Here is a 15,619-nt window from a genome sequence, read left to right on the forward strand (position 1 = left end):
ATAGCGGCGCTTCGACCACAAACGCCACTAAAGAACCTAATCTTTAGCGGCGCTTCCCCACAAACGCCGCTAAAGACCATGATCTTTAGGGGCGCTTTTTCCGCAAACGCCGCGAAAGACCCTTATCTTTAGCGGCGCTTTTACCAAAAACGCCACTAAAGGCCAACACCTTTAGTGGCGTTTTTTTGAAAAGCGCCACTAAATTTGGCAGATTTGTAAAATAATTTTTTTTATATTTTCAGCCCTTCTGTAAAAACAAATCAGAAGAAATCATATCTAAACCAGCCAAAAGTAATAAATCTATATATTAAACAAATAATATAATAAATATCAATAAATAAAATAAAATTCATATTATTCTTACAAAAATGTTAAAAGTTAAAATGATAATTAAAAGTCAAAATCGAAGTATATTTACACGATAGTCTAAGATGGCGGCTGTTGCGACTGCTGAAACATCTTTATCATACTCTGAAGCTGCTGCTGGAGTTCATCGAACTATTGACGCTGCTCTGCTTCCCTCGCTACAGCCTCTGCTTCCCTCGCTTTAGCCTCTGCTTCCCTCGCTGCAGCCTGTACTTCTCTCGCCACCGCTTCTGCTTCTCTTGCTGCCGCATCTGCTTTAAGTTGCTGCTGGAGTTCTTCATACTTTCGTTGAACCTTAGCTTCTCTCGCTGCTGCATCTGCTTTAAGTTGTAGCTGGAGTTCTTCATATCTTTTTTGAACCTTAGCTTCTCTCGATGTTGCCTCCGCTTTAAGTTGTGTAATTTGCTCAGTTGTTGTCGCTTGCATCTGAGCCATCTGGTCTCTTAACCTCTGAACTTCAGCTTTGGCTCGACTCCCCGAAGGCATATATTGTTGTGAGCTAGATCCAAAATATTGGGATGGGTTAACAAAAGATCTTTGAAATCGAACCCGACCATACCTTTCAGGACCCAAAACTTCAGTGATATCAATGTTGTCAATATGAACAGAACTATCACTGGAAGCAATCGCTTCGTACTCCGCCTTTTTATCCTTTAATTTTTCTTAAAAAATAAATCACATAGTTAGGAACGCAATATATATTAAAAAACCCAATGCAACATAACTTAAAAATATTTGCATTACAATAAATAAAATAAATCATTAGAAAATAAACACTATAAATAATTAAAACAAGTGAAATTGTATTAAGCAAACATACCATAATTTCTGCAACTTCAGGAGTCATAGGGTTTCCATCTTTCTTCCTATGTATAATGTCAAAAAGTTGAAGGCGTCCAACTTTTTGACCGGATGACAATTCCTACAATACAATAGTAAAAATATTAATTGATAGAAAGTAATAAATATCTGTCAATATTAAAAAATTCAAAATACCTCTGCATGAGCTACACACGCAAAACTTTTCGACCCAGCTGTGTGAGTGAATTTTTGTTGCTGCCTACTATTTTTTCCAACTCGTTCACGATCCTACATTATGAAATTATTAGTACGTTAATTAGAAAATACTATACACTAAAATAATTACAAAATTTTATAAGTTACACATACCTCTCCTTTCTTCGAAGTCCAAAATCTAACAACCTCTTTCCACTGGTACCTCAGCATTCCCGGCGGGACATTTTGTAATCTCTCGTCGAGTGTTGTTTTTGTCTTAAAATAGTCTTTCTTTAAAGTGCTCTTATGGTCTCTCCATCTTTTTCCCAATGCCTTCTTTACATAAGCATCGAAGACATCTAGAGCAAATCTCGCCTACAAAAAACACAAGTTAAGGAAGTAAATGTAAACGAAACTTAAACCCAAGTATTATAAATGACATACATGTTTTGTTACCTTAATGTTATCGAGAGCTTGGTTCTTGTTACTCTCGGGCACTTTATGCCATGACTCAAAGTTAATTGGCAACATATTTGCATTCCGTGCTAGAATGCCCATGTATCCTGCTAAAAGGCGAGCTTCTGATCCAACAGGCTGACCAAAGCTATTACTGGATACTTGGACACGCTCGACTGGATCTAGCTCGTATAAATCACTCAGTACCGTATGTCCGCGAACTCTCTGCGTCCCACCAGTTTCATCTGAAAAATAAAAGTATTGTAATATACGAAATTTAAAAAAAATAAACAAGAAGTCAACACACATGTAAATTAAATGTTAAATTACTTTGAACTTTTATAGGTTCCTCAGGTGTAACCGGAACATTCGAAGATCCAATAGCAATCTGTTGTTCAGTGCTGTTTGTTTTCGCCGAGTTTGGAGTACCTTGAACGATGCGGTGCGATCGTACTTTTTTTCTAGGCATTTTATCTGCAATACAAATAAACTAGTTGAAAACATAGTATACAATTACAACAATAATATCACATATCAAATAGTTGAAATATCATCATTCGTAAATATAATTAGATAATCATAAAAGCTTACTACATTATAATTCGTAAATATCTTCATCTGTATCCTGGTGGACCCATTGAAATTGTGTACTAGTACTAGGGATGTTTTCATTTAAGTTCTATTCTAGCAATGACAAAGTTTGTGTTCTGTCGTCAATGTCATCTCTACTTCCATTGTCCATGTCAAACAAGTCTCTGGGGATGTTACGGAGTACAACGTACCAACCCTCATCAGTTGGATCTTTTGAGTAAAAAACTTGTTTGACTTGAGAAGAAAATACATACGACTCATCAATCAATTGTTGTCCTGTGTGAATCAATCGAGCGAAGTTTACCATTGTGAAACCAAATTGATCTTGCTTGATTCCACGTGCAGTATTAACATCGGCCCAATCACCTCGAAATAAGACAATTTTCCATTTGCCGTAGTAATCCAACTCAATTATGTCAGTAAGAAGTCCAAAATATTCCACATTTCCCTCCACAGGATTATTGTCCCTAGCACTAGCATAACTTGTAATTGAGGAATTAACAACTATTCCACAATTTTGCGTTCTCCTCAATCTCTCGCGATATTTTGTATGAAATCTGAATCCGTTTATGAGGAACGCACTACATCTTTTAACCACCCGATTTGGACCTTGGGAAAGCCATTTAACTTCGTTGGTGACGTTCTTCCCACTCCAAACTATTGAATGGAAAGTAAACTGAGTAATTAAAAATGTTTTGAGTAAATATTATTATTTGTCGATGAAAGCTCCAATTACATACCGTTTGGCTTAACCATTCATGAAAAGATTCTGTAAACAACTTGTTGATATCTCGATGTTGTGCTCTTCGGGAGCGCGAACGAGATCTCAATATTTGTTTGTACTCACTATGTTAAAAATATGTTCAGTTTGTTAGACTATAAACAATTTTTAAATGATGAATATTTATCAAATTTCTAGAACTTACTTGCGTAAAGGTTCCATTGATTCGTGGTGAAACAGAACATATCGATGTGCTTGTACCCACGATAAATCATCTAATTCTACAATTTCAACTTTACCGATTGGTTCTCCAAAACTTTGGAACAAATAATTATCGGCAAAGTTATGATCCACGAGTCCAGCATTTCTATTTGGTCTGTTCAACCTTGTTTCAACATCTTCCAAATATCTTGAACAGAAGGTCATACATACCTCTGCCAAGTAGCCTTCAGCAATCGATCCTTCTGGATAACGCTTGTTGCGGCAATAAGACTTTAATTTGGATAGGAACTTAAACACGATATACAACATTATCAAAAGTTGTAACTAAAGGCATATAGGTGAATGAAGGAAAATTTTAAAAATTTTAATTAACATCTTTCTATGGGATACATCCATCGATAGAAAACGGGTCCGCCAAGAATTGCTTCATGCGGGAGATGGATTATCAAGTGAACCATAATAGTGAAGAAGGAAGGTGGGAAGATTTTCTCCATGTTGCATAAAGTTAAAGCGGCTCGATCCTGTACCTTCTGAAGTTCTTGAACATCCAAAACTTTGCCACTAATGGCTTTCATTATATTGGATAGTTCAATTATACAAGACGTCACCTTCTTCGAAATACAACATCATAGAGCAACTGGCAGTAAATCTTGCATCAAGATGTGATAGTCATGTGATTTTAGCGAATATAGTCTTCGATCTTTAACACTAACACATCGAGATATATTTGATGCATACGCATCTGGAACCTTTATATCCTTCAACACCATGCAGAACACTTCTTTCTCTGTCTTCGACATTGAGAAAATAGAAGGTGGCAACCGATATTTACCATTTGGAAGTGGATTCGGATGAAGATCAGGTCGAATTCCCATCTGAACTAAATCAAGTCGACTCTGAAGAATGTCTTTTGATTTTCCGTCTACATTCAAAATTGTACAGACAATGTTCTCGCAGACATTTTTCTCAATATGCATAACATCAAGATTGTGTCGTAAAAGGTGGTGCTCCCAATAAGGCAACTTAAAAAAATGCTTATTTTTTTCCACAAGTCCTCCTCATTAGGATCATCCTCTTCATCAGAGTTATCATCAGCTTCATCATTTGATCTTCTATTTCTTTGCGTGTTTGGCGGTTGATTCATCTTTCCATAACTGAAATTCATATCTTCCAACATTAATAAGATTTCAGATCCACTTGTCTGCGAAGGAGCTTCTCTGAACTCTTCAGTACCATCAAATGCCGAACTCTGAAATCTAAATTTATGATTTTTCGGTAACCACCGACGATGCCCCATGTAAGAGAACTTCTTCCCATTGTATAACCATTGCGAACATGTTTGTGCAGCACAACAAGGGCACGCATAACGACCCTTGTTACTCTAACCGGATAAATTGGCGTAAGCGGGGAAGTCATTAATGGTCCGCATCAAAGCTACACGTAAATTAAAGTTCTCATTTCTTAGCACATCGTATGTCTCAACACCAGCCCATAATTGTTTTAACTCTTCAATAAGTGGCTGTAAATAAATGTCGATATCATTCCCGGGCCCTTTCTCTCCGGGATAATCATAGATAAGATAAGGGAAGATTGTTTCATGCAAATCCACGGAGGCAGATTGTAAGGAACAAGCACTATTGGCCAAGTACTGTATGCAGTACTCATGATCTTGTAAGGATTAAATCCATCAGATGCTAGGCCAAGCCTCACACTCCTGGGATCGCTTGCAAAGCTTGGAAATTTATTGTCAAATGATTTCCAAGCTAAAGAATCTGCCGGATGCCTTAATAATCCATCATCAGTTCGTCCTTCATGGTGCCACGTCATTGACTCCGCTGTCTTCGACGACATGAAAAGCCTTTGAAGCCTTGGTATCAGCGGAAAATACCGCAAAATCTTGACCGGCTTCTTTCTTGGCTGTGCATCAATTCATCGTCGTTCCCATCTTCTGTGTTTCTATTTATCCAACGGGATTCGCCGCATACATGACAGCACTGTTGGTTTCTCCGATCGCCCCAATACAACATGCAATCATTCGGGCAACTATGGATTTTGTTGTACCCAAGACCTAAGTCTTTTATCATTTTCTTCATATCTTTGCATGACTGAGGGATTTTTGCAAACGGAAACATTTCTTTCAAAAACTCTAACAGCATTGTCAATGAGTTAACGGTCCACCCTCCCAAACATTTTAACTGGAAAAGACGAATGCAGAAAGACATTTTTGAAAATTTTGATCCCTCATATAGTTCTTCGTTCATCTCATTAGTAGCGTGTAGAACTTTGCCGCTTCTCCATTCGGCTCTTCATGATGTACACTTCTTCCCGGTTCGGTAAAAGTATTTCCACCGAGATTACAATCATCAGATGGCACAAAGTCGGGTGGGAACGACTGTAAACCATGACTGTGAATATTAAATGCTTCCTGCAACATGCCTTCCATGTCATCCCCTCTAACAGACTGATGGTAAGCAATACTATCATAAGATACATCCATCCTTGAAGAGGAAGTACTAGGCGGGCATTGTCCATGAAAAAACCATTGTTTATAACCACGAACAAACCCATCAACAATTAGATGCTCGTATACAACTTCACGATAATGCCAGTTTATGTTGACACACTTCTTACACGAGCAAAGAATCATGTTCTCTTGGCTTGCATATTGAAATGCAAAATTTAGAAAAGTTTGTACTCCATTTCGATAACCGTCGCTTACCCTTGACAAATTCATCCAAGACCGGTCCATTTCTTATTTCTTGAAGCCTAATCTTGACAATAAATTACACGGGTTTAGGATTTAGGAATAAGTATAATTAAGCTATGTAAGTTATGTATTATGTAAGTTATTTATTATGAAAATTATGTAAGTTGTGTATTATGAAAATTATGCTATGTAAGTTATGTAAGTCATATAAGTTATGTATTATGTAAGTTATGTAAGTTATTTATTATGAAAATTAAGTAAGTTATGTAATTTATGAATAATTAAAAAAATGTAAGTTATGTAAGTTGTAAGTTATGTAATTTATGTATTGCATTAATGTAAGTTATGTAATTTATGAATAATTAAAAAAAAGTAAGTTATGTAAGTTGTAAGTTATGTATAATATTAATTAATTAAGTTATGTAATTTATGTATTGCATTAATGTAAGTTATGTAACTTATGTATAATATTAATGCAAGTTATGTAATTTATGTATAATATTAATGTAAGTTATGTAATTTATGTATAATATTAATTAATTAAGTTATGTAATTTATGTATAATATTAATTAATTAAGTTATGTAATTTATGTATAATATTAATGTAAGTTATGTAATTTATGTTTAATATTAATGTAAGTTATGTAAGTTGTAAGTTATGTAAGTTATATAAAATATTAATTAATTAAGTTATGTAAGTTAACTATTTTAATACAAAAAGTGGTAAACGAGTTTAATTAAGTTCAAACTCAAGTAACTCAATTATATCTTCAAACTTATTTATCTTCAAACTTATTTCTACAAGTTTACCACTAAGGTATTTTCATCATTTTCAAACTTATTTATCTTCAAACTTATTTCTACATGATTAACTGACGCTGATACATTACAACAGAAGAATGAAAATTTACCTTCCACGCCAAAGAATAGACGACTTATGCAGCGAAAGAGGCAGCAAGCTTGCGGGAAGAAATTGACTGCATATGACCAATGAATTTTGTCATATAAACAAATAAGATGTTTCATCCATGAAATGCACTGGATTAAGCATTTCTATATTATTTGACTGCATATGACCAATGAATTTTGTCATCTAACTATATATTCAACGTTGTTTTAGTGAGGGAGAGCTGAAGGAGGAGCAGGACCAGATTTTTTTTATTTTATTTCATTTAAGCTATATACATATTTTAATTATGCTATATTTTTGGTGATCACAACACGAAACCAAATTTCCAATAATTTCGGTCAAGACTTGACTGAAAACGTGGCTTCTACGTCTCTCAAGTCAAATTTAACAACATCATAAATGATAGGCACTAACATTAATTTCAATTAATTAACTACTTCATACTATAGGAATCAATTTATAGTTAAAAATTTTGGAGAAGAATCTATCAAATACAGGGGAGGTTAGGTCATTTGGCATGAAAATTTTAAATCTAAAGTTTGATATATTTAATTCAATTTATAAATGCTAAACCGATTAAATGATTCGCCCATAATTTATTCAATTACTCAAATATATAAAGTTATTTAAGAATTATATTCCGAATTTTAATAGTTTAAAACAATTGCGTTTGCGGAATAGCAATTCTTAAATTTAAACATCAAATAATGTAATAAGCTGCAAAGTCAAGTGCAAATTTAGCTAAAATGGTAAATAAAACTCCCTTCTAAACATGAAAAATAATAATTAAACTATACAACTAAAATATAACCAAAAAAATTAAACTATACAAAAAAAATATAACCAACTTAAAGATCCAGCAAGCAATCTGTTTTGTTCTTTTTTATTTTTGCCTTTCAATCAATTAGCCTTTCTGGGTTGGCTGACCCATCACGTTTGTATATTGTACATACAGATGTTGGAACCGATATTTCCCAATGGAGGACTTCTGCATCTTGGTTACTAGGAATATTCCAAATTTACCTCACCTATATTAACCCAAATTTAAAGCCGAGCCAATCTGACTTGATAAGTTAACAACTCAAATACATTTAAGCATAACTTCAATTCATTTCAACTGAAATGGATTAAACCTAACACTTATCGGGAGTAAAAAAAAAAGTAATTCCCATGCGCAAAAAATATTCAACAAATTTGTAATGATAAATGACAGGAAGTTGAAATTATTCAAACAAACCGGATAAATGACTGGATTATCTAAGTTCAAAAGCTTCAGTTTTAAACTCAAATAGATGAAATCTGTAATGATTTCAACTAAAAAAATATTCAACAAATTTGTAATTAACATGCGCAAAAAATTTCAAATGAATAAATATTAGAACCCATCAATAATTTATTCCTTCTGCTGAAAATAATTTCATTCAAATTGCCCATTCCCAATCGATTCATTCCAAATAAACAAAACCTTGAATCCCAAATAAACAAAACCCTAAAATTTTATTTTTATGATAGAATCAGTTTAATCGAAACCCTAAATCCCAAATAAACAAAACCCTAAAATTTTAATCGGTCATCGACAGAAATGGCTTACCTGGGATACAAATCTCGTAGCTTTGCCCAACAATGGTGTAAAGATCGATTCCAAACTTCTGTTGATTCTTGAGATGTCGGCTCCTTTTTTTTTCTTGCTATTTTTTTTATTTTCTTCCCTGTCGAATCGCTGCTGTTACTCTGCTTAAGTTTCTTCAAATTTTGGTAAAGGAGACGGAGGGGAGGGATTAAGTAAATATGTCCTCTTAGGAAACGGCACCATTTAAGGTAATTTTAAGTCTCGTTTACGGCGTTTTTAAAACAAATGCCTCTATTGTATTCACATTTGCGGCGTTTTAGACAAAAACGCCACTAATATTTTAAAGCACGTAAAGAAACGGCGCTGTTTTAATAAATTATAGTGCCTATTGTGGCGTTTTCTGAAAAAACGCCACAAAAATTAATTACCTGAATTAAACCAACACCGTTTTTACAAACACTTATATATCCTTGCAGCGTTTTCAATAAAACGCCAGTAACAGATTCTATTCTTCCACTGAAACGGCGCCATTTTTCCAAATTTTAAATTTTATCCATAAACTGAAACGACGTCGTATCAAAACAGCTTGGAATTTTTTTGTGGCGTTTTTTATAAAAACGCCGGTAATGTCTACCTTTAGCGGCGTTTTTGGCAAAAACGCCACTAAGGAATTTAAATTCTTTTACCAAAACGGTGCCGTTTTGGAAAATTTGTATATATAGTAAACGCCGCTAAATTTCACATTATTTATTTATTTATTGTATTTTCATTAAAATTTTTAGTAAATAATTATTAAAGTTTTAAGTAATATTTAAAAGTTTTTGATAAGATTATAAATTTTAGTTTTTTATTTCCTTTTTATATTTTTATATTTTTTCTTATATTTTGGTCCTGTCCAAATTAAATAATTAATTGCCTATATATATTCATATAAAAAATATCAAATTGTTAAGGTTAAATATTTTTCAGACAATTTAGTATTAATTAATTGTATCATTTAACAAGTCTCAAATAAACCTTAATACCCTAATTTAACCATTAATCAATATATATACATGCATAAAGTGATCTATATATATATATTATATCTCTTAAATAATATAAACTATACATCTTTGAAATATCTTAAATGATCATTGAACCTCCACCAATTGTAGGATTCTTGACATGTGCTGTCGGTGCCCTAGGAACATTGCCAAAAAACCGAAAGGGGCTTGTAGCTTCCAACAATCCAAATCCCGTCGTTCATCAATAAATATTTTTAGAACGATCCTTTCTACTGTAAAGAAAGCTGAACCGGATTTTGTATGGTAGTGACGAAAAATTGGGGAAACAAAACCACGCGGCCGGGCGGTCAATACTTACCCGGTTGGTATAGCACATACTCAAGTCGATAAAGCGTAATATATACTCATAATTTAAATATATTTATTTTATTATTAAGAACATATTTAATATATAAATTAATAAAACTAATTAATCTGAGCTTAAACCTTAATCTCTAAACCTTAAATCACTAACTCTTAACCCTTAACCCTAAACCCCAAACCCCTACCCTTAAACCTTAAACATTATTTAATATATAAATTAAAAAACACTAATTAATCTAAATCCTAAACTCTAACTCGACACCGAATCACTAACCCCTAACCCCTACACATTATTTAATATATAAATTAAAAAACACTAATTAATCTAAATTAATCCTAAACCCTAACCCTAAATCCCTAACCCTAAAAAATTATTTAATATTATATAATTTAAAATATATTAATTAGTCTAAACCCTAAACTCTAACCTAACACTGAATCCATAAACCCTAAACTACTAACCTTTAACCTCTAACTCTAACCCCTAACCCCTAACCAATAAATCTTAAATCACAACCCTTAAATCAAAATCCCTAATTCCATAATCTATAAACCTTAAAATTGTAACTCTTAAACCGGCCCTAAATCCTAAATTAACCATATATATATACCCTAAACTATAATGATAATTAAATTAAATATTTTAAAATTAATACTATCGTATCTTTTACAATTATATTTGAAATTATTTAATATATAAATTCAAAATCAATCAATTATGTACCCAAAAATTTTTAAAATTATTTTAAATAATAGTATTTTAATTTCTCCATTTTTAACAAATATTTTTCTATGTTTTTTTATTTCAAATTATTTCTACGTGTCATTATTTCAAATTTATCCATTTTTAACAAATATTCAATTAAAAATAAATTGGATTTTAATTAATATAAATAAACAAATTACATAGCAAATAGATAAATAAAATGTTTTTGTGGCGCTTCCTTAAAAACGCCGCTAAAGGTACGAGCATTAGCGGCGCTTATTAAAAAACGCTGCTAAAGACCTGAGCATTAGCGGTGCTTATTAAAAAACGCTGCTAAAGACCTGAGCATTAGCGGCGCTTATTCAAAAACGCCGCTAAAGACCTGAGCATTAGCGGCGCTTACTAAAAAACGCCGCTAAAGACCTGAGCATTAGCGGCGCTTATTCAAAAACGCCGCTAAATACCTGAGCATTAGCGGCGCTTATTCAAAAACGCCGCTAAATACCTGAGCATTAGCGGCGCTTATTCGAAAACGCCGCTAAATACCTGAGCATTAGCGGCGCTTATTCAAAAACGCCGCTAAAGACCTGAGTATTAGCGGCGCTTTTCAGAAAATGCCGCTAAAGACCCCAAAAACTCAAAAAACGATGCCTGGGCTTAGGCTTTTTGCAGCGCTTTCCAAAAAACGCTGCTAATGCTTATTTTTAGCGGCGTTTTTTTAAAAATCGCCGCTAATGATCGACCTTTAGCGGCATTTTTCCAAAAGCGCCGCTACTGCTTGATTTTTAGTGGCGTTTTTTGTCCAAACGCCGCTAAAGGCGCCGCTAAAAGCCTATTTTGGTGTAGTGTTAGCTTCTCTTATGACTTTCAAGTCTTTTTCCTAGAACACAAAAGCATGAAACAAATTACAGCAATCAAACACAAAAAGACAATTGTATATATGCCAATTTTAATGACTGAAACAATAAAACAATGCTGCATTTCTTTCTAGTTCTTCCAATAAAAGAATACAATAGAACTAAATGTTAAAGCATAAGTGAAGATCCTGATCTAGAACACAACCCAATAAAGTATTCTCTCATAACAATCCTTCGAAAGATGTCAAGTAATACAAGTATACTAACTGAAAAAGATACAACTAGATTCTAAATTGTTAATTTGTTGGACTACTTCTTTCAACACTTGGTTTGTATTTTATTTTATTTTATTTTATTTTCAAATTTAAAAAGAAGTGTTCCACACAAAAATGTGGCAAGAAATTCATCAATGTACAAGAAGTTCAGAGGTTTAAGAAAATTTAGCAAGCCATCCTAGCCACTGTGCTATGTATTCAGAGAATATGAGATAAAAAATATTGAGCTGTTGGATGGTGCCTCATGATGTTTTAATTTCCCAGCACTCAAAAATTAGATGGAAATTTTAATAAAGAAAAGATCTACAAGCAAAGAAAATAATTTAAGTGTAAAAAAAATCAAGGAAATCAATTTAAAGAAAACCCCATGCTTGTTCTTTTCATAGAAAAAGATTAACTTTTGAATTAATAGTTAAAGTTAAGATATTCCATTAACTTCGGAAACAGAGAATCAAAGAAATAGGTTAGCATAAATCATGAATAAAGGGATTTTAAATTGAAAACAAGGAACAAAATGATCAAACACTGAAAAAATATAGCAGATCTAAGACTCAAAAGCAAGCAAAAAGTTAAAACCCAGTAAACACAATAAAACAATGAGAAAACTGAAGAAAAAAAGTTTTTTTTTCATGTATACCTGTTTGAAGCAGAGATAAAAAGCTTAGAAATTTGATTTGCAAAGGAATCAAAAAATCAGATCAAGTAAGGCCAAAAGGCAACGAAGATATTTTTCTTTTCGTCTCCTGCGTTTCAAACATAACAAGCTCAGCTGTAAAAAAGGTGCAAGAACAGAGTGTATTATTACAAATAATCATAAGGGTACTAAATGATAATTTTTGTACCAAATTAAATATTACTTAATTCACGACAGAGAAGGGAGAGAGAGGCTGTGGAGTGGCCTTTGGGGTCTCATCAGCCATGGGAGTGCAGAGTGTTTGTTGGAGAGTAGCAACTGAGAAAATATTGTCGGCCATGGGAAATTAGGGATTTCAGGGGGAAAATTTGGGGTAAAATGGCGCCATTTTTTAAAGTTAAATGATTTTTGTGGCGTTTTTTAATAAAAACGCCGTTATTGTTTGTCTTTTGCGGCGTTTTTATGAAAAACGCCGCAAAAAAATCATTTTATTTTGAACACAAATTATTTTATTTAAACTAATATTTAAACTTATTTATTAATTCTATTTAAACTAATATTTAAATGTTTAAATATATTTTATTTAAACTTATTTATTAATTCTATTTAAACTAATATTTAAATGTTTAAATATATTTTATTTAAATTTATTTATTAATTCTATTTAACCTAATATTTAAATATATCAAATGGTTTAGATTAAATTTTTTTAAATATAAAAGAATTAATTAATTGTACAAAATTTTATCATTTAACAAATCTCAAGTAAACCTTAACTTTAAACCCTAAATTAACCATTTAATACATATAAGAACATATTATATATATCTCTTAAATAATTTAAACTATACTCATAATTTCAATATATATAAGAACATATTTAAAATATAAATTAAAAAAAATAATTAATCTAAACCCAAAACACTAACTCGACTCCTGAATCCCTAAACCTTAAATTCCTAACTCTTAACCCCTAACATCTAACCCCTAAACCCCTAACCCTTAAACCATAATTCGTAATCCATAATCCCTAAATCCATACTCTCTAAACCTTAAAATATGAACTCCTAAACCGGCCTTAAATCTTAAATTAATCATATACTCTAAACTAAAAACCATAAACAAAATTATAATTATCTCTTTTACATAAGAACATATTTAAAATATAAATTAAAAATAATTAATATAAACCCAAAACCCTAACCCGACCCCTGAATTTCTAAACCTTAAATCCCTAACTCTTAACCCCTAACGTCAAACCCCTAATGTCTAAACCCCTAACCCCTAAACTTTAAATCACAACCCTTAAACCATAATCCCTAATCCATAATCCCTAAACCTTAAAATAATAACTCCTAAACCGGCCTTAAATCTTAAATAAATCATATACTCTAAACCAAAAACCCTAAACTATAGTGATAATTAATTCAACATTTTAAAATTAATACTATCTCATTTACGATTATATAAGAAAATTTTTAATATATAAATTAAAAAACAATCAGTAATCATGTACCAAAAAACTTTAAAATTATTTGAGCTAATCACCCATGTCTAGATCTGATTAAGTTTATAAGTTAGTTTTCTTAAGTCTCTTTTATTTATGTTATTTTTATATTCTTCCTTATCAAAACTCAAAATATTTCCTTTTATGTTTTATCGTACTATACTTTATTTAAATAACTAATTACTTCTATTTGCGTTTAGGTTGAAATTAATTTAGTACTTACCTCCTTTGCGTATGATCCTCAGAGTATTCACCAACTTCGTTGTAACTATATTACAACCTGACCCATACACTTGCGGACACCGCCTCAAATATATATCTTTAGTTGCAATATTCACACTCTGGACGTTGGTACATCTGGAGGCGATCAGTGGTGGTATCCGGTGAAATAAATGGTGCTAAATAATTGGCACCCAAAATTTCATACAAGAGTGCAAAATATCCATCAAGGTAATGTTATAATGAGCTCACTAAGTACTCCTTTACTTATAAGATTTGTTATTACCTTTCAAGCATATGAGAAGAGACTTCGCTTGGAGGGACGAAGCCAGGAGTATGCCAAGGTGGTGGCGGAGTGGGCTATTATGTATATAGTGGAGTTGTGTCGTAGTCTAGGAATACTCCTTTCGAGTTTGTAATAAATAAACTTCCATTTTGTATGGGTTTGAATCAAGTCTATTGTAATAAGATTATTTTAAGTTATTTCCTTTGTTTTCATACAATAAATTTTTAATTGAAATCTCAAAGAACATGTTTAAAGAAATAAGAAAATTGTAAACTTTTTTTTTGTTAAATGATTAAGTTTTGTGTAGTAACATCCAAAATCTAGACCCAGTGAATTGGGTCGGGTTTAGGGCATTACAGGTAGTTTCTAGCTTGTTCCCTCCTCATAAACCTCGAGTCATTCATTTACTTTATGTGCAATGCAGCAGAATTATAAGTTTAGATGAACTTAGTGAGTTCTTGTAACTTGATATTCATAGAAAATTCTTAAATTGTTCGAAAAAGAAACTTTTCATGCATAGAATTAAAACTCTCTATGTATTTTAGGGGATTCCATAGTTAGACTGGCGTTTTTGACACCCATACTTTCTACGTATCCACTATTGATAGACTTATCGACTAACTTAGTTGGTGATGTACTCTTCCAAGTAACCATTTCCTTAGATTTAACCTTGCCTAGATCCATCCAAACTTCTATTTCGTCTTCTTGATTCAGCTCATCAAAGAGAACCATATAGACAAATATGCAAAATATCGACTACTACTTCTAGTGGACTAACAACTGTCCTTGCCACAACAGCGGATCCTCACCTTAATCCACTTATTTTACGCTAAACTCAACATATGTTTACCATATTACCCAAACAATTACCTTTTTTTATCCTTAGCCCTTTCATAGACCCTCCCTTGAGAAGGACCCAATCTAACATCCTCATTTGTGGCCTTGAATATAAGATTTGTCTGTTTTCTAAACACCCCTCTTTATTTGTGGACTCGTAGTTACAAGTTAGTCTCATAGGACTTTTCCACTTCAGACAATTCTACTAAAATACTCCTAGTAACAGATAGTTCTTATCAGACTACCTCTTTCTTAGATTTCCCAGGGCGGGCCTTTACATTTGATAGTCCCAATGGACATTCCCCACTCCATGTAGTCTTGAAGGACTTCCGTTAATTCCTGACGGACTTCCTAACCAAAATAGTCCTCGACAAACTTCATTCTTAAA

The 15,619-nt window shown here is 32.5% G+C and overlaps 1 long non-coding RNA gene across 1 annotated transcript; it reads right to left on the minus strand.

The window, feature by feature from the left end:
- Positions 1–1,891: 1,891 nt before the first annotated feature.
- Positions 1,892–12,760, minus strand: LOC107901937 (uncharacterized). Its single transcript, XR_005914959.1, has 4 exons — positions 12,386–12,760; positions 6,972–7,037; positions 2,149–2,292; positions 1,892–2,063 (listed from the first exon to the last, which is right to left on the minus strand). It is a non-coding gene; the product is annotated as an uncharacterized lncRNA (long non-coding RNA).
- Between the last annotated feature and the right edge of the window lie 2,859 nt (positions 12,761–15,619).

Source organism: Gossypium hirsutum, chromosome D06 (genome assembly GCF_007990345.1).
Source record: "Gossypium hirsutum isolate 1008001.06 chromosome D06, Gossypium_hirsutum_v2.1, whole genome shotgun sequence".
Lineage (NCBI taxonomy): Eukaryota > Viridiplantae > Streptophyta > Magnoliopsida > Malvales > Malvaceae > Gossypium > Gossypium hirsutum.